We start from the raw sequence: 19,838 nt of genomic DNA, 5'->3' as shown, positions 1-19,838 counted from the left end.
TCCATATAAGATCTATGATATCTCTTCTTCCCAACTGCTGCAACACAAAACTGAATATTTGTAGATGGTGAAAACAAAGTCCAACTCCACTCAGGAGAGTGATCAATATCAACCTCAAACATCAAATTGTCATAAGACAATGTGGCATCCATGTTGAACATAGCACTATCGCAAAAGTGAACATCTACACTTTGTTGATCAATAGTATAATATGACTCTGTCACTATATCACTCATCACATTAGCAATAATAGGTGTACTATCATCAAAGCACACATCTACAACTGCATGCATACTACTAAACTCCTTGTTGGATGGTTCAACAGACATAGAAGTGGCTGCTAATATGACAGTATCCTCGCATTCTCCTAATCGCATTATTGTTGCATCACCATCCTTTGACAAAGCTTCATATGTGGACTCCTGACTATCACCAATAGCATAGCCCGGTGGTGTCTCGATCCCATCTGAAAAATCAACTACCTTATGCTCTAGAGCAACATACAAATCGTCAATGTTGATGCCCATCTTTCTAGCCATAAGTTGCAACATCATATCCATTCGCCTATTCTGCTCCTGTTGCATCCTATTCTGCTCCTGTTGCATACGACACCCCTTCTCTATTGTACCTAGTAATCTAAATATTACATTTTCTTGATCTAGACTGATATACATTTTGTCAAACACTTTTTCCTTTATTTGGCTATCTATATGATCTCCACAAGATGGCAGGATTTATAGCTCTGCTACCACTATAATGGACACCCAGTGGACACCTAGGAATGCCCAAAAGCTGAACCAACTATTGAAATTATATTAATTCTAAAAATACTGCAATCAAGTACAAAGAGATGTATTCCAAAGGCCAAACCCTAAGGGAATGACATATAGAATGTTACAATAGAGAATGAACATCCCCTATTGCCAAAAAAGAGTGTGATTCACACATTCTAGCTCTTATCAAATGCAAGTTATAATCATCCGATACAATAATCCTATTCTAAACAATGAGACTCTCGCCCCTATTTATCCTATTCCTTCACCCTTCTAGAAAGAACTAAAACATTAATTAATTGCAAGTGCTAGAAGCTTTCCCCTTTCAATAATTAATACACTCTTAGAAACTCCTCTCTTGCAATAATTAATTAGGCTTCTAGAAACTTCCACCTTTCCAATAATTAATACACACTCTAGGATCATCTCCTTTGTAATACAATAATTAATTAAATTAATTAAATATAAGGCCACCTTTTAATTTTAATTTATTTAATGGCTTTATAAGAAATTAATTTAATTGCTAAAGTGGGAACATTATAGATGTCCATGAAAGAAAAGATCAAAATGAAGAGCCAAAGCTTCCTATAGGCAAAGAGGAACTCATCATTTGGAAGAGTAAAGACAAAAAAGGCTTATGCTCTCATTGATGCATCCATTGAAGAAGTAACTAAACATATAACCTAGCTAGACATACAACCTCTTGTAACAGTGCATTTGTAGCATTAAAGAAACTCAAAAATCTATATGATTCTCATTCAAAACTTAAAATCATTCAATTATTAATGAAGTTATTCAATTTAGAAATGATAGATAATGATTTGGTGAAGTTAGCCTCTAAAAATAGCACTTTCTTTCATGATATTAAAGCCATAGGTGTAAAAGTAGATCTACAACTCACTACTTTTGTTAAAGCTATTTATCATCTATTCACACTATATTTAATCTCTTCAAACTAGTGAAGAGATTAAAGATATAACATTTGACAAACTTGTGGAGAAGATTAGAGAGAGAGAAAAATTATTTGGGAAGAAAGAATCACTTTTAAATTTTTAGAGGCTTAGTATCTTGCACAATAACAACATGGGAAAAAATCCAAAGGTGAGTCTTCCAGATATGATAGTAGCAATAGAGGTTGTGGAAGAAGATAATCTAGAGGTAGGGGAGTAAAAATTATCAAGGTGTAGACAATATTCTCAGCCATAAAACTAGCATAAATATTATCAAAAAAAAGTTAGATAATCTATACAATGTTATAGATGTGGAAAAATTGGTCATAGTGCAAATATTTTTTGAACTCCATGGGAGAAGATTTGTGACAAGCAGGAGAAGCCAACAGACTGAAGTAACCCTCTTGACTCTACACATTGTAATGTTTGGATTGAAGAATTTTTTAGTACTTCAACTTTTACTTTGAATTATACTTGCTTGTTAGATATTGTAGCCACATGTCATATGATATTTGGAAGAGATTTTTTTGAGACATTCAATGATCAAGTGGATAGAGTAGTATATTTTTCTAACAAGTCAAAGTCAAGAATTTTCTCTTCTCTTTCAACAAGTTCTTCATAAACTATTTCAGATTCTTTAGAACCATTCTCTTTCATATTGTCTTCATTCTCTATAATTTCCAAAGATTGACCTAGAAAGTCTTAATTCTCTGTAACTTCCAAGAATGTGGTGCTTTATTTATACCATACAAGTATTTTACCAATTTTTATATATTTTTTACCTAACCTTTGATAACAAAACCTTGAGGTTGCAGCATATATACATCTTCCTTCAACAAAAAGAGAGGCAATCTATACAATGTTACAAATGTGAAAAAATGGGTAATACTGCCAATCTTGGTCAAACTCCATGTGAGAAGATTTGTGACATGAAGGAGAAGCCACCAGATAGAAGTAACCCTCCTAAATCTACACATTATGTTACAATATATTGTAATTTTGTGATTGAATAAGTTTTTAGTACATCAAACTCTACTTTGAATGATACTTGGTTGTTAGATACTGGAGCCATATGTCATATGACATTTAGAAGAGAATTTTTTGAGACATTTAATGATCAAGTGGATGGAGTAGTATATTTTTCTAGAAAGTCTCAGTTTAAATCTTTATGTATTGGATCTATAAGACTTAAATTACCAAGTCTTGTTGATTAGATACAATCTAATGTTCTTTATCTTACAAAATTGAAGAGAAAATTATTATCACTTGTGCATATTAGACAACAAGGTCATTCAATACATATGTTTCTTTGTATTACTAAGATTATAAGAGATGTTTATCATGTGATTGTAATGATTCGAGTGGAAGATGATAAAATTTTACATTTGAAAGATACTTCATCAAATTGTCAGAGTTAGGCAAATTTTTCATTCTAGCTTGTTATGGCATGCAAGATTTGGTTAGATTAACTATGATAGTCTTATAATTATGAAACAAAATGGAATTAAAGGACTTCCCACTATCCCAAAAAAAAAAAATTCCAACGTAATGCTTGCATTTTAAGCAAACACAATAAACAACCTTTTTCATGATTCCATGTCTAGAGATTCTAGAAAGCTAGGTCTCATTCACTTAGATTTGTGTGGGCCTATACCTTTTCCATCAAGAAATAGAAAAAAATTCATAATCACTTTTATTGATGACTATACCAGGATGTTTTGGTTTTATTTCTTTAAAGAAAATTGTAATGCTCGGCCAAGTGATCCAAAACAATTAACCAAAAAAATTCCTAAGTTTGCCAAATAATTTTTTTTAAACATGAGATATAAACCATTCACATAAAACACATAGCAACAGAAGCAATAACATACATACATAAGAATACATAACAGGTTACATTCCTTAAGGATCCCAAGACATTGAGTCACATTTAAACTAATTAATACTAAGTCTAACACTACCACATCCACATGAAAGAATAATTAAAGAGTCCAATGTCCATATTACACATTTTTTCCAAATGCCTATTCAAAATGCTCAATCATCCACTACATGTCACCGGGTATGAAAGGCTTAAAAGAATATACATATGTTAAAATAAAAATACGTCATCCTCATTGACCATGATACAAGTGCAATAAAGTAAATGAAACCATTAACATACATGATACATCCATCCATCAATAAAGATACAACAACCATCATAAAAGATAACCATCCATCATAAAACACAACTAATTAAGTGCATGGTTCCTCCCAACCGTCAATAGCATCATTAGACCATCGTGGGCCCTAGACATCCCTCTGTGCGTAACATCCCAAGTCACCAAAGAGATCATCAGTACTATAGTAATAGGGATGTCACTCCTAAAACATACTACAACTTATGTAGAAGAAATCTAACATGCTACAACATATGCATAAAGAAATTTAACATGCAAGAATAAAACATAAGATGATCCTACAAAGTAGATAATATCATCTATCACATGCTAATAATCAATATAAATAAATGTACCATTAAATAACATCCATCATAAGATCCAAGAATTGAATGAAGATAAATACCAACAAAGAATACTCTAGCCATGGTGTCTCAGATGAATCTCAAACGGTAGGAGTGAAAAAGCACTACCACCTCAGTGCGTAGAACTTAAATGGCCCACTCCCACCACACTAAGGAGATAGTCTCAAGTCCCAAATAGGATATCAAATCACATAAAACAAGATAACAAATCACATAACACAAGTACTCTCCAAGTCCAGGAATCCTAGAAGTATATTAACTAAAAGGTTCCAACACACAGAGGCACAACAATGACATGTAGGAAACCTACTATGTAAGCGGAAAAGTGTCATTGCACAAATCATGCTAGAGTTACCCTGGTAGTCTCTCAATAGACCCGAGCCCCCTAGTGATCTCTATACAGCCACTAGTATCCTCTCGTACTGACGAGGCATACTATAGAATGCAAGGTCACAACCAAGCGTTCTCTCTACTCCCATCCTAGTCTGCACAAGCACTTGAGGTATGCGTGAGAACATACAATTATCTTATTAGGTTCATTTTAATCCCAATTTAGTGTAAATGTTTTTACTTATTGGAACAACTTACAATGAGTTACCCTGGCAGCCACTTAGGTCCCCGACCCCCATTGCAAGCCACTTCCTGACACTACAAGTAGATAACCTACCCTAAGCTCATGAAATCAAAAATCACAAAATCACCTCAGTCCTATACAAGAAACTAGGAAAATACCAAAAGATAATTCACAAAAAGAGCATCAAATCTCCATGAGCAATTGAAAAGCATCCATTGATAATCATGACCACAATAGTTCTCTATTGGCAACTGAAGGTGTCAATGATAATGACAATATCCATCGATCCTCATCGAGCAACCGAAGAGGCATCTCAAACAAATAATATTGATCTAAGACTCCAAAAATGGTCGAGTCAAAACATGTCACAACATGACAACATCAAGATCAAAAAAAACACTTCAGTCCCACTAAGGTGACTAGAAAGTAATCCAAGTATGATTGATCGATGACTCAAAAATGGTTAAGTCAAGTATTTCAAATACTTACACCTCACCTTCACACAAGAAGACTAGAAAAGAATAAAAATCAACAAATAAAAACATCTCATAGAGCATACCATCACATTAGCATGGTTGGGTTTAGAAAGATTGAGACCGAATAACATCAACATGCCATCACATTCGCATAACTCCCAAGCCTCTGGTAGACATCCTAATTGTTCAACACTCTAGGACCACGCAAACCCCAAACATGGATAGCATAAAGAACAAGATACAAACACATATTTTAGTTTACTTTCGCAATCACATTGTTAAGCCAAATATGAGGTTTCTGATTTTGTCTCAAGTATATTTCAAGAGTATAAAGTTCTTTGTTTAATCTACAAGTCTACCCATTAATTTCTTCGAATAAAACATAGAATTATCCCTCCATTATTTTAAAACAATTTTCTAAAATAATCAAAAGATAATTATTTATTTATTAAAAACATTAAGCTAACTCCCATTGAATTTTAGATAAAATCATTCACATTATTTTACTAAAATCCATGTTACTAATAATTCCAAGAAGCGTCTCCCATTATTCAAATTATTAAAATAATACTTATCAACCTTCAAATAATTAGTTTACAATTTCCTTAAAACACATCAAGGAAAATCATTTATCTAAAATAATCTTCATTGATTTTAAGTAAAATCAATCTCATTAATAATTCAATTATTTAATTCCACTAAACACTTATTAATATCTCTTTTCTTTTAATTTTCCCTCATTTAAAAATCCATTTACTTAAATTGACTAATAATTAATTACACTCCTACTATTAACTAATCTTAATTGAATTAAATTTAGTTAGATTTGTTAATAAATCATATAAAACTAATGCATTATAATAAGATTCTATTTTAATTCAAACCCAAACCCAAATCAATTTCCAAATCTTGATTCTACTAAGGGAAGATTGCAATAATATTTTAATTCCCATAGCTATATGAAACAATATGCACGCCCAAATTCCAAATTGAAAAATTGAATTTTCATTCATAGAGAATTATTTAGACACACATAATAGACAGGAAAAGAAAGAGCATAATAAAATATGCGAAATAATCATGAGTGCCTACCTGAACACTGATGCTAATTCACTAAGCCTCAGAAAATTGTAGAGAAGCTCCTCCTCTTAGAACCTTCTCCTTTCCAAAAATTCCTTCCTTCTCCAACATTTACAATTCCTCCAAGAATAAAACCCCCAAGTGTCTAGAAGTGCTTGTAGAAGCATATGATGATGTCTATACACACTAATAAAGCCTCTATATAAAGGCCTCTAAGAAGCATCTAGAATGTGTCTAGAAAGAACTAGGAGACAACCATGACAACTAAGCACATAACTTTCATGATAAAAAGATAAACATGATGAGGTGTCTAGAATGTTGTTGACACCATGTGCTCAAATAATGTGCTAACTCCTAAGTGTAGACAATATGTGCATAATTAGAGTGCAAACTCATGTGTTGTCAACATGACAACTCACGAGAGTTCGCATACTCCTATGTGAATAAGTATTACACATTAATTTATTTAATATTCACTTTATTTATTTATTTATTTATTTATTTTTAAATTAATTTTACATCTCATGCACTCACTTTAATAAATCCACTTGTTTTATCTTAATATATTTTAATCACATGCACACATCATGAGATCTAGAATCTTTTAATAATTTTAATGTCTTTTCTACTTTTAAATTTATTTTCAAAACTTAATTGATAAAATATTTATTAACTTAAATAATATTATTTAGCATTTATTTTAAAAATGAACTCTAAATATATTATTATTAAATTAAATAAATATTATCACATTCCAAATTTAACTTATAACTTTTATCTCTAAATTAATTCTTTTATTTAATTAATTTTTCAATTAATTAAATAAAATTAAATATTAAAATATCATAATAATTTTCTATTAAATTAAATCTTTTAATTAGGCTTAATTAATAGAAAATACTCCAAAGACTCACAAAGTAAGATACAAAAAACCCATCATAGCCAAAATACATACAAAATCAAACCAAGGGTTAATATCATGAATTATGTCATCTAACACATTTGGAGGGTACTTAACTTAGACACTTGTCCTAATTTTCAATTAGGACAAATGGATTAAAGGGTTGGGATTTGGACTTGAGAATTTATCTCCCCTCTCTTACCATTGAGATATTGTGATAGGGTATGCTCATCCTAGCAATTCAGGGAAGCCGATACTCGGTACTTGCAACCTACATAAAATCCATGCATGTACAAGCATAATATATACTAAGCTAACTAGGAAATGGTAGGAAGTGGTGCATCGTGTAGATCCCAACTAGCAGGTGACTATGACTCCCTTCCTTAACCACATTAGAAATGCCATACAGAAAGAAAACAAACATGCACACCATACACATGCAAGTATGGGGTAAGTATCCATAAGAAAACACATATGATAATAAATCATCTAACTAATCATCATCAATAGCTGAAATCACTAAATAATCATCATATATACATGAACTATAAAGTACCAAGTAATCTCATCATATAATAAACTAAATATGAAACAATATCTAATAATCTCAAAATAATGTTACTAATAATCATCAACATAAAACTAGCCCTAAAAGAGTTCGACAATGATAGCAAAAATGCGAACTAGGGGCAGGCACTACAAAAAATCTCAAGCTTTGTTACCTTAAAAAATTTCCATTTGTGGAGTAAAAATGAGACTCAACTCAATATTGGAACACTAAAAAGTGTTAATGGTGGTGAGTATGCTTCTAAAGATTTTGAGAAATATTTTTGGAAAAGTGGTATTAAGCATCAGACAACTGTTAATTATAACCCACAATAGAATGGTGTGTAAAAATGTATGAATAGAACACTCTTGAATATGGTTAGATCTATGATGTTTTTCAAAAATGTTAAATTAATGTTTTGGGGAGAAGCAATTCATTATGATGTCTACATATAGAATAGAAGTTTTTTTACTACACTACAAAGTGAAAATTCCTATGATATGTGTCATGGTCATCTTCAAAGTGTCAAGCATTGTAGGGTTTTTGGCTCCAATTATTATGCTTTAATTCCTACTTAGCTAAGAAATAAATTGAAAGCTATGAGTAGAAAATGCATTTTTTGGAGATATCCTACTACATCCAAAGCTTATTGTCTAAGGAGAACAAAAAAAATGCTATTTCTAGAGATGTTATATTTCTTGGATTTGAAAAAGTTGTACATAGTATTGACAAACAACTTTCTCATCTTGATAGATTTCAATAAAAAAAATCTATCATGAATGGGATAATGAACTTCCAACTCTTGAAGGGGGATTGCCTTTCTAGGTTAATCTTTGGAAGTTACAGAGAATGAAGACAATATGAAAGAGAACATTTTTAAAGAATCTGAAATAGTTTATGAAGAACCCATTGAAAGAGAAGAGAACAACTCTAAAAAATCTTATTTTTTTTGTAAAGAACCTATTGTAAAAGAATATCAACCAGCTTGTGAAGAATATAATTCAAATGCTCTTGAGATTGAGAAAATATCAGAGAAGGTATGAATATTTTGAATTAAATCTTTCTATTGTTGATGAACCTTTTTCATTTCAAGAGAAAACAAAATGTGATGCATGGAGAAGTGCAATGCAAAGAGAGTATGATGCTCTCATGAAAAAATGGAACTTGAAGGTTAGTGGACCCTCCAATCAAAACAAAACCTGTTAACTACAACTAAGTATTTAAGAAAAAATATAAAGATGATGGTTCACTTAAGAAACACCAAAAAAAATTCTCCTACAAGAAAGTGGGGAATTATTTTAGCATTGATTTCTTTGGCAGCACAAAAAGTGTGGAATATACATCACATGGATGTTAAAACAACCTTTTTGAATGTATATTTGAAGGAAGATGTCTATATGTTCCAAACTGAAGGTTTTGTTATCAAAGGTTATGAACAAAAGCTATGTAAATTGGAAAAATATTTGTATTGTTTGAAGCAAGCACCATGTGCAAAGATTAACTGAGCACCTCCTCAAATTAAAATACAACCCTTTTAGTCTAGATGATGCAACTCTCTTTGTCAAGAAAATTTGTAGATCAATTTTGTATCTAGTTGTATATTTTGATGGTATTCTCATCAATAGAAATAATGATGATTATATACAATTCATTAAATGAGAGTTGAAAAAGTGTTTTGATATGATTGGCTTAGGGTTACTTCATTATTACTTAGGTATTGAAGTCATTCAAAATCCTAAGTTCATTTTTATTTCTCAGCAAAAAAATATTGGAGAGTTACTATGCAGATTTGGCATGAAAGATTTTAAGTCTATTTCTACTCCAATGTAGCAAAATCTGAAGATTTCACCCAATGAAGAATTTTTTTTTGATGATCCAACCAAGTTTAGATAACTGGTTGGAAGTTTGATTTATCTTACCACTACTCATCCTAACATTACCTTTGCAGTAATATTTTTTTTTTCGATTTATGCATAAACCATGTGATGGATATTGGATTACAACACAATGAATTTTAAAATATTTAAAAGGAACTCAAATTATTGGCCTAAAATATTCAAAAGTTTAAGACTTCCCTCTTACTAGGTATTCTAACTCAGATTTTGATAATGACAAAGAGAATGGGTTATCTATTTCAAGTGATTTGATGACTCCAGGATGAATTATTATTACATGGAGATCAAAGAAACAAACAATTCCTGCTAACTCTATAACTAGAGCAGAGTAAGTAGCAATAGCTCAAGCTATGAAATAAATTGTGTGGGTTAGAAAAAAATCTTGATGAATTGCAAGAGAAACAAATAACTTCAACAACTTTATTTGTTGATAATAATTCTTGAATAAAATTGGTTTGGAATCCTAAATTTCATGTGTACCAAATATCACTTGATTTGACATCATGTTGAGGCAAAAACTATACAGCTAGAACATTGTTCCACTTGTTCCACTGAAGAACAAATTGCTAAAATTTTACAGACTTGTTAAATTTGAATAATTTTGAAAGCTACTTGGAATGACAAATATCCCTTCAGATTAAGGGGAGAATGCTAACTAATCCTTTGGGATCATCATTAATTTGTTTATTTAGGATGTAGTTTTCCGGTAGTTTAAATATGTAACTATTCATATACTTTTACCCAATTGCCTAAATAGTTTTTAGGTTGTATATATTCACTTCTTTTTATAATGAATTTGTCAATGTGTGTGCATTTCATTTCATATTCTTTGGGCCTATTACAGATAGGACCAAAAAGAATCTCTTAGATAAATTAGATAATCCATACTATTTTTTTCATGAATAGTAAAAATAGAAAGATGTGTTAAGTTTTAGTTTTTATGAATGAAAAATATACTAATAAAATAAATTAATCAACCACAATGTTATATTCTAAATTAATCAAATGCATAATGAACCATGATGATTGAAAATGATAAGCTAAGAAGGTTTCTCAAAGATGGTCAATCTACTTTCTTCTTTTATGGGCTTAAGTATGGCTATCAATGGAGAAGGACTCTTGATGATTTGCAGGGGTGTTTGAGCACATGTGTTGGATGGTTGAACCAAGTGATTAGGAGGAATCAAAATGGTAGGAAGGAGGAGATCATTATGCAGTCCTAGATCCAAGAGCGGAAGAGTATTGTTTGGATGGAAAGCCTACTTGGTTGGACCATGTGGGTGGATACTTATTTTGATATTCTGCACTAGTTCCTCTGTTGTTTATGTTGTATATGCCATGTTCTACTTGTATAGTTGCTACTTTGGATTCAGAGTGAGGCTCTGCCTCTTTTTTAATACTTGGTGAACTATGTATTTCTCTTTTTGATCTCTCTATAACTAATAGGACAAATACATAATGCACTAAAAATGTATTAATGATCAATATAACTAGAAGCACAAACTATCATAAATGATAGATGTAATCTTTGTTCATATTGACACAAAATTTTACAACAAATAAAAGCTCAATATTTAGATATGATAGATCTATATTAAAATATTATACAATATATATCCACTTTAAGAGGAAAAAAATATTAACATGGAAGCTTAAACTAAGCCGCAGGAATTTCCTTAATAATAGTGCATAATAATACTTATAAAAATTAATATCTTACGAAAAAATAATATATAACTAATATGATATAATATGTATTCAAGTATAGTGTATTATCCATTAGTTGACGAAAGGAAAATTCCAAGCACCACCAAAAACAGCTAGAGATTCTTTAAACATAAATATATCCAATACACAATCACCAATATGTGTGCATTGAATTTGAGTGTGCATTTTGTAGATGGTTGATTTGTCCTTCCTGAATGTAATTAAGGTAATGATTTGTTTCACATCTACATTCATCACTTACAGTTTCATGGCTGCAGTTTATACAATGCTTGGGCAGAACAAGCTGGCCTGGCTCGTTCTTGGGGCGTGCTTGATTATCACCTTCTGTGGCTCTTTGATTGTCTTCTTACTGATGGCATGGTTTTTACTTAAGATGGCGAGAGTGAAGCATCTGTGTGGTGTAAACCCTATTATATCCGACCGTCTGGTGGAGTATTTGTGGATTAAATTAGAAGGACAGAGGCTAATGGAGCTCATGCACCGCTGCGAAACAAGGTTTTTTCCTTTTGCTTTACTGCCATTGTCTTGGGAATGATGGAGCTAAGTCTCATCGTGGTTCTGCAGAAAATGTTTAAATGCTAGTTGGAAATTGTGTTCCTGTTTAGCCGATCAGAGATGGTTGAGTGACAGTGAAGGTTTGAAAGATAAGTTTTATGATTATGTAAGTCTGTGTATACTTCTATGCAAATTATTAAAAGACATATCTCTCATGTTGAAGAAGTGCTTTTGGTATGTTAAAAGAATATTTTATAGTAATGTCTTGATTAAATAATACTTTATATTTAAATTTGTATCTTGTATATTGGATGTTATGTAAACTCATTTTATAATTTCGTTGTTTGGTTTTAAAAAATTATTTATTGTATATGTCTTAATGTTTCAATGTACAAAGAGTATGATAATGTATCTTATTAATGCATTAGATGTCATTAAAAAAAAGTATTTGTTAATTAATAAGTTATTTTTTGTATGTGTATTACTGTTTTAACGTATATTTCTTGTAAGTTTAATATAATTTTTGAAAGTATGATAATGTGTATTATTATAAAAATTAAAATAGATATAAAGTAAAGTTTATTATCTAAGTTGTGTTTATATTATAGAATAAATGCTATTCCTATCAATGCTTTAAGATGGAGTAGAATAAGGGTCCGATTTGTCTATCAGATTGTGTTATATTCAACATTGAATTCAAGGGTTGCCTTTTATAGAGTAGAGCAATTGAGAATGACAATATAGTCAATGTCATATTAAAAATTTAGTTACCAGAATTTTATTTATTTTAAAAAAAGAAACATATGAATTCTTTATGAGTTCCAACATATAAACTATTACATCATGTTCTCTAATGATTTTAGCTCAAGATCTTGTGGTTCCCCTCTGATAAATATATGATTTTTTTTCCCATTTGTTAAATGCATGAAATGAAAGTGAATATTATTTTTTCTATTAGAATCATTCCATATCCAATTATTATTAATGTTTATTTTGTTTAATCTTGATTATACTCTATTTCAATTAATATTATTACCAATCCATATAAATGTTGAAAAATGTAATGACAAGCAAGTGACTGAGAGGGGGGTGGGGCGGGGAGGGAGAATCAAGAACCACTTTATTTTTTTATACTAAGAATAGTTATGATTTTACTTCATTAGATTGTCTAATTTATTTCATGCATGAACATAAAGCAATAAAGAAATAGACACTAGCACAATTTGACACAAGATTTGGTAACCCAGAAATCTCTCCAAGGAGAAGGTAAAACTAGAATGGGGATGACATCCACAATGCTTCACTAATGCAGTAATAAAGTTGGCATATTAGGGCTTAGAATTGATCACTTCTAATGATCTATTCTATTATGAGTATGAAGAATTAATAGGTCCACCTTGTAAAAGGATTTTACAATACATTGAAGTATGAACTTTGTTAAGAGATTCAAAAAAGGACTATTAGGTCCACCTGGTTAAAGGATTTGACTGATGCACCTATTTCTTTGTACCCTACTTACTCAATCTACTCCACATTCACTTGTTATCTTCATATATGCATGTATATTACTTACTACTTCTTAGAGAAACAATTTTTTTTTCCTTATATACCCCTTAAACAATACCTTCACACCAAGTCATCTCACATAAGAGATATCTTCATAATAACCAAATTATACATTAACTCACCAAATAATAATGCTTGGGCAACATAGTGCACTTTGTGTTGGAATATTCAAATATGGAAAGAGCACTTATGAGAGTGGGGGGGGGCGGGGGGGTGAATCATAAGTATCACACTTTAGCCAATAAAATTTTTAACTGAAAGTAAATTGCATGCATGTAAATACATCAAATAAACATGTAACTAAACTCATGCATCAATAACTCATAACACTGGAATTTGGTAACCCAGAAACCCTCCAGGAATAAGAAGGTAAAACTAGGGTGGGGATGATACCCACAAAAATTACTACAGCAATATTGTTCAACCAGTTCTGATGGTCTACCTTATTAAAGGCCTGCCCTGTTAAAGGCTTTACACTGTGTCAATAGTGACCTGGTTAGAGGATTTCAAACACTTAACATGAAGTGTCACCCTGTTAAAGGATTTAATCACCTAATTAAAGGATTTACAAAATAGCTATTAAGCTAACCTATCACCATAGGATTTTCATTCTAATAAAATTTCTAGAGAGTATTAGGAACAATGAACCTAACTGATTACAATCCCTGATTGCTAAATGCATGCACCTGTTCTGCTTTCTCTGATCTTGATCCTTTTTGTGATCTGATAATCCTAGCTTCTGAAAATAGAATTCCTTGTGCACCCTTGTATGTCTTCTCTCCTCTCTCTTCTTTACAAAGAAACTTCATCTTCCTTATAAAGAAATTTTAGAATTTAGGGTTAGGTATGGATCTATGATCCATATTTAATATCCATTTTCACTCATTATTTGGATTTATTCTATTGGTTGCATGCCTTCATCACATTTCTTATTGGTTGCATGTAAATTGCATAGAAAAAATAAAAGATTCGATCTCATCATTAAATCCTTCGAGATTTACCTTATGTCGGCTGTAAAAACTGTTTGCTTCATAGTTTGTGCAATTACAAACTCTTATGTTGATATAGTGAGTTACTTGGCTCCTGGAGTATTGCTGATACTTAGCACATGGTGTTTCTTGGATAGCTCGACACCTTAACAAAATTGTATCACTCGGCACCTTATATTACTCGGCACTTGTTAACACTTGGCACCTTGTGTTGCTGGGCACTAATACTTCACTCGGTATCTGAAGACTATTCAGCACATGAAGATCACTCGGTACTTGTTGTGACTCGGTATGCATGATGTACTCGGCTTCCAATGTGGAATATGTTTAAGTGTGTTGGCACTCAAGTGTCAAAAACCATTATGAGGTTAACAATCTCCCCCTTTGACATGAGTGACAAAAAAACTTAATAGACCTTGTTTGTACATTTACTAATCTGATTGGTATATACAGAGTTTAAAAAAAACTTGATCAAAATTTGTAACTTACAATATATACCTCAAAAATTTTGTAACTCCCCTTGAGTTGATTGTGCCTTATCTGTATATCAAGCTCCTTCTTTGTATCTATTCTCCTTTTATAACTCCCCCATTAATTTATCTCATAATATCTTTATCTCCCCCTTTTTGACACTTATGTCAAAGAATGTTTAAGGGTTAAGACCATATTTAGCCAAAAATGTGTTGTTTACCGCCATAATCATCCTGAGAGCTGCATCCCGATTGTTCAAAGCAATTTCTAGTGACTTATGCTAGATGGTAATCTTGGCAGCAAGATGAATAAGTCTATCTAATGTAGAAAGATTTGGGTCTTTCTTGAGAATAGTTTCAGCATAGACTTGTTCTTTATGGAGTATCTCTAAATGTGGGGTAATGGAGGACTGGAGCTATATTAATTTGGCCTTGATATTAGCCTCATCTGCTATTAAGACATCTATTTCTTTATGAGTGTGAAGCGATTGAGAAAAATGCTTCTCACTTTGAGCTGAATCATTTGGTAATTGCATGCTTGAAATGTTTAAATTTCTTTCCAAGCTCAATATCTTTTGGCTTGTTTCTTGTGTGAAGTACAAAAAATCACACAACTTTTTGTACAGTGAGAATATATTCTCAAGTACCTTCTTCACCTTGTCAATAAGTTTTGCCAATTCAACTTGTGAAAGTGTAATTTGTCTTGATATTTTCTCATTCACTTTCCCTTGAAATTTTCTTTCTGACCATTCCATAAGTTTTGCATTGGGTTCTAGGTCTTCATTTGTCACTTGGTCAATAGTATCTATTAATTGCTCTGTGATTTTCTTTGACTCATCTGGTGATTGCAAACTGAAGGCATCCATAAAAATGTCCTTAATCTCATAAAGTGTTTTCTTATGTTTATACTCCTTCCTGAGTATCTCCGGTCTTTTCCTTCTATTCAGTGCATCCTGCACCTCATTAATTTGATCAATGGTTATTAATTTTGAGTCATAGCTCAGTATGACTATCTCCTCATCTAATTCAAGGTCTCCATAGTGAAGTACCCTTGCAACTCTGGTAGTACTAGATGATGGTACAGATATTTGCAATGGTTGGTGTGAAGGGGTTCCCGAGGTAGGAAAATTTATTAATGTTTGTATTGCGTCCTATTCTTTAGGGGTTTTCATTGTTTCCTCCTCCTTTTTTCTACCATGATCAATTATTGTAATTTGTGGAAGTGCACCTTGTGTTTGTGCTATAGAATCAGATGTAATAGTCTGTCCTGTTTGTTCTGTTCCTTTTTTTGTAGCTGCACATTGCGTCTATCTTGCAACATCAATTATGCCTGTTGGTATTTGGAATTGACTACTAGTAGTTGTAATAGAAGGTGGTTCTTGTGAATTCACCTTATCTTTGACTATATTTTCTACTAGTTTCTAAAATTCATCTATACTAACCAATATTGGATCTGTACACAATATTGCTTGTTGTGTAGATTGGTCAAGAATTCTTTTAAGATCTTCTGTAGTTAATGGATTGATATTCTGACCAGAAGTATTAGGAACATCAGTAATAGTTATAGTGTCTATTGGTGAGATGGATGCTTGAGGAGGGCTAGGGGGTGGCAGTTGTGTGTCTTGCACACTATGATCTGGTTGCTGCTCTTGCTCAGCTGTTGCCATTTCATCCTGCTTTTGTGTCTCTTCCTCCTCTCCATCTTTCTTTTCTTCATCTCTTTTCTTTTGTTCTTCTTCTTTCCTCTCTTCTTCTCTTTTCTTTTCTTCTTCTTATTTCCTTTTTCTCCTCTCCTCTATTGGTACAACAGCTTCTTCCTTGTATTCTTCCTCAAGAAAATCTTCAATTCTTTTGTATAAATTCTTGCATGATTTCATTGTTCTTTGAACAATCTCTTCCATTTTGTTTTGAAGTATGAAGAATACCCTATATTTAGGTGTAAACTTGTTATTATGCCTTTTGACTACCTTCCTAACTTGTTCTCTAGTCAAATTCAGAAATGCAATGGCTAAGGTTGATTCCCTCATCTCCTTCTCCATTTTTAAACAAAAATGCCATCTGTCTTCTACAATTTTTGACAGTTCTTTTGGCAATTGTCCATCTAGTTCAAGTGGAGTGTACTTGAACTGTGCCATCATTCCATACACTATTTCTTCTATTTTATTCTATTCTTATTTTGTAAATTTACTAGAGTCAACTTTATTTAAATTACTCAAGTCACCATTTCCAATCGTTTTACATAAGGTATCAACTAATGAATTGCTTACCTTTTTAGATTGATCTTCTTCATTAGTGTCAGGTTGAGCCACATACCTTCTTCTTTTCCTCGACTCTTCCTATGTTTCCTTGACTTGTTTCTTCTTGGTAACTTCCTCTTTATCCTTTTGAGTGGAGGCCCTTGTTGATGCTCGTGTTGTTGGCTTTTGAGGTGATGCCATGGCAGCTTTCTTTGATCTAGGCTTGGCTGAAGGCTGTTCTATTGTCTTTCTCTTCTTTGGCTCAGCTTCAATTGGTGCTTCCTTGGCTTCTTCTTCCTCTGCACCTTCCTCCTTGTCTTCTCCAAGACCTTGAGTTAGTTCCATTAGCCATTGTTCTTGCTCATCTTCATCATCACTGTCATTTTCTTCTTCTTCTGGCTCAACGTCAATTTCTTTGCCAAACTTCTTCTTAATCTTCGTTATTAATTTGTCTTTCTTCTTCAATGTGGAAGCAGTTTTTAATTCCATATTTATCTTTGATCTTACCACATCATAAGTGCCAAAATGTGGAGCACTTTTATCTGCTTCTTCTGCCAATAATGTAGTTATTGTTGCAGATGCCTCATTAATATTGATTTCATATCCAAATGGCCTTAGCCATCGTACCCTTGGTATTACTTCTTGAATATAGGTAAAATCTATGTCAACTAAGAAACATATATCATTAGTATGTTTTTCCACTAAGGAAGCTAGTATTCTTGATCTTTGCTTCATGGATTTCTTGAAATCCTCAAAATAGCTTGTCATCAAGGTATCAAAATTTTCTCCCATTTGTTCTATATGTTCATTAATTTGGGCAATGATGGTTCTATCATTCCTCCATGACACCTTTCCAAAAGAAGGAAATTCATTCTGAACATAAAAGAATATGCAAACTAGGATTGCTCCAAATTTGCATTGTGTGCCCTTTGTTCTTCTTATGGCAGCTAGGTTTTCATTGATTTGTTGTAGTTGCAGTTCTGCAAGATCATAAGTATGATCCTTCTTCACCAATTTGTAGCCTACATCTACTGCAATGCATGGTACACTATTGAGTCTACTGGATTGATAGAATTTATGGGCGATGACTCTAACAACAAACTCAACTAGAGGATCCTGTATGGTATGAATTGTCATTCCTCTTTTGTTCCATTGTGCACCAGTATTCTTTTCAATGACCTCTTTTGATTCACTTCTCAGGGTTTTGTACCGATCTAGGGTTGGGTACCCTATTACTCTATATATAATTTCCTTTGTCAATTTAATGGGAATATCTTCTAACCGCAAGTTTCCACCATGAATTTTGCTCAATACAAGTCTAATCCATTCTATTTTGAATACAGTGGGAAAACTTAAAACTCGGGTCAAACCCTTTCTTTCTACGATTTTAAATTCTTCTTTCAAGACTCCATCTACACACAGTTTATCATATGCTTGTCTAATTTCCATGTCTCCTAGAGCTCCTATCTTGCAATTGTAACATTTCCTCACATCTTGAACCATTACAACTTTTGGGGGAATGTGGGAGAGAGCTCTAGCTGGGTTGTTTTTGTAGGCAACTTCGAGAATATGACAAAAATCAGGTTGCTTGACCTCATTTGAAACTAACTAAACTTCAAATGACTCTTTTTCCTCGGTTTTCTTTGAACTTGACACCATTTATGCAAACTAGGGTTTTCTCAACAAAAGGATATGAAACTACGTAGCTCGACACAAATGAAAATACCTTAAGATCGATGAAAAACATGTCGAATGAGGTTGCAATTTGCTTGAAATGCTGGATTCTTGTTATGAAGTCGCTCAACTCTCTTTCTTCTCCTTTGCTTCTTGATTGCGATGAGAAAAATTGATTGAAATCGTGATAATATACCCTAATTTGATCGTATTAAATGTTCAACTACCAACTTGTCTTCTGAAGAAATTTTAACCTAACTCGGCTTCAACTATATTTCACTTTACTCGGCTTCCATTGGAGTTATCTAACTCGGCATCAATTATTAGCTCGATCACTGTTGGGAGCTGAGCATCTGTTTTAACTCGGCATCCAAAGAGAGCTTGGCAATAAAATTTAGTTTTTGTCTTGACATCTTGTTTCATGTAGATTTATACCTTGCTTAGCTTCTTTGTCTTGGGTCTGATGTGTGATATAGCTTTGTATATCAGTCCTGTATACTTCTCATGCTTAGTTTGATGAAGTGTGATCACTTGACCCATTGGGGGAAGTGATCCCTCCACTTGATGTGTTGCACTCATCTCTCTTTTTCCAAGTTTTTTTTATTTGCTCCCTTATCTTTTTGACATCAATCTTTTGTTTTCGTTTGTTTTCTTCAGTCTTGGGTTCCTTTGATCTTGTAGGACAATTTCTACTGATATGACCAATTTTCAAACAACTAAAACATGTAGTTTGATTCAACCATCTTTTGTAGTTCCCTTTGAAATGTGTTCTTATGCAGTTCTGTGGTATATGTCCATATTCTTGGCAATAGTGACAACTGTACCTGGTGTTCTAATCCCAATGATAATGACTTTCATTTCCTTCTATTTTTGCTGGTTGATTTGATGTCCACATAGGTTTTGATCTCCATTCAAATGCCCTATGTCTATACTTTTTGCAATTATAACAATGTCCA

This window comes from Cupressus sempervirens, chromosome 7 (assembly GCF_028749045.1).
Source record: "Cupressus sempervirens isolate cs-2001-9-10 chromosome 7, ASM2874904v1, whole genome shotgun sequence".
In the NCBI taxonomy this organism is placed as follows: Eukaryota; Viridiplantae; Streptophyta; class Pinopsida; order Cupressales; family Cupressaceae; genus Cupressus; species Cupressus sempervirens.
This window is presented reverse-complemented; position numbering follows the sequence as displayed.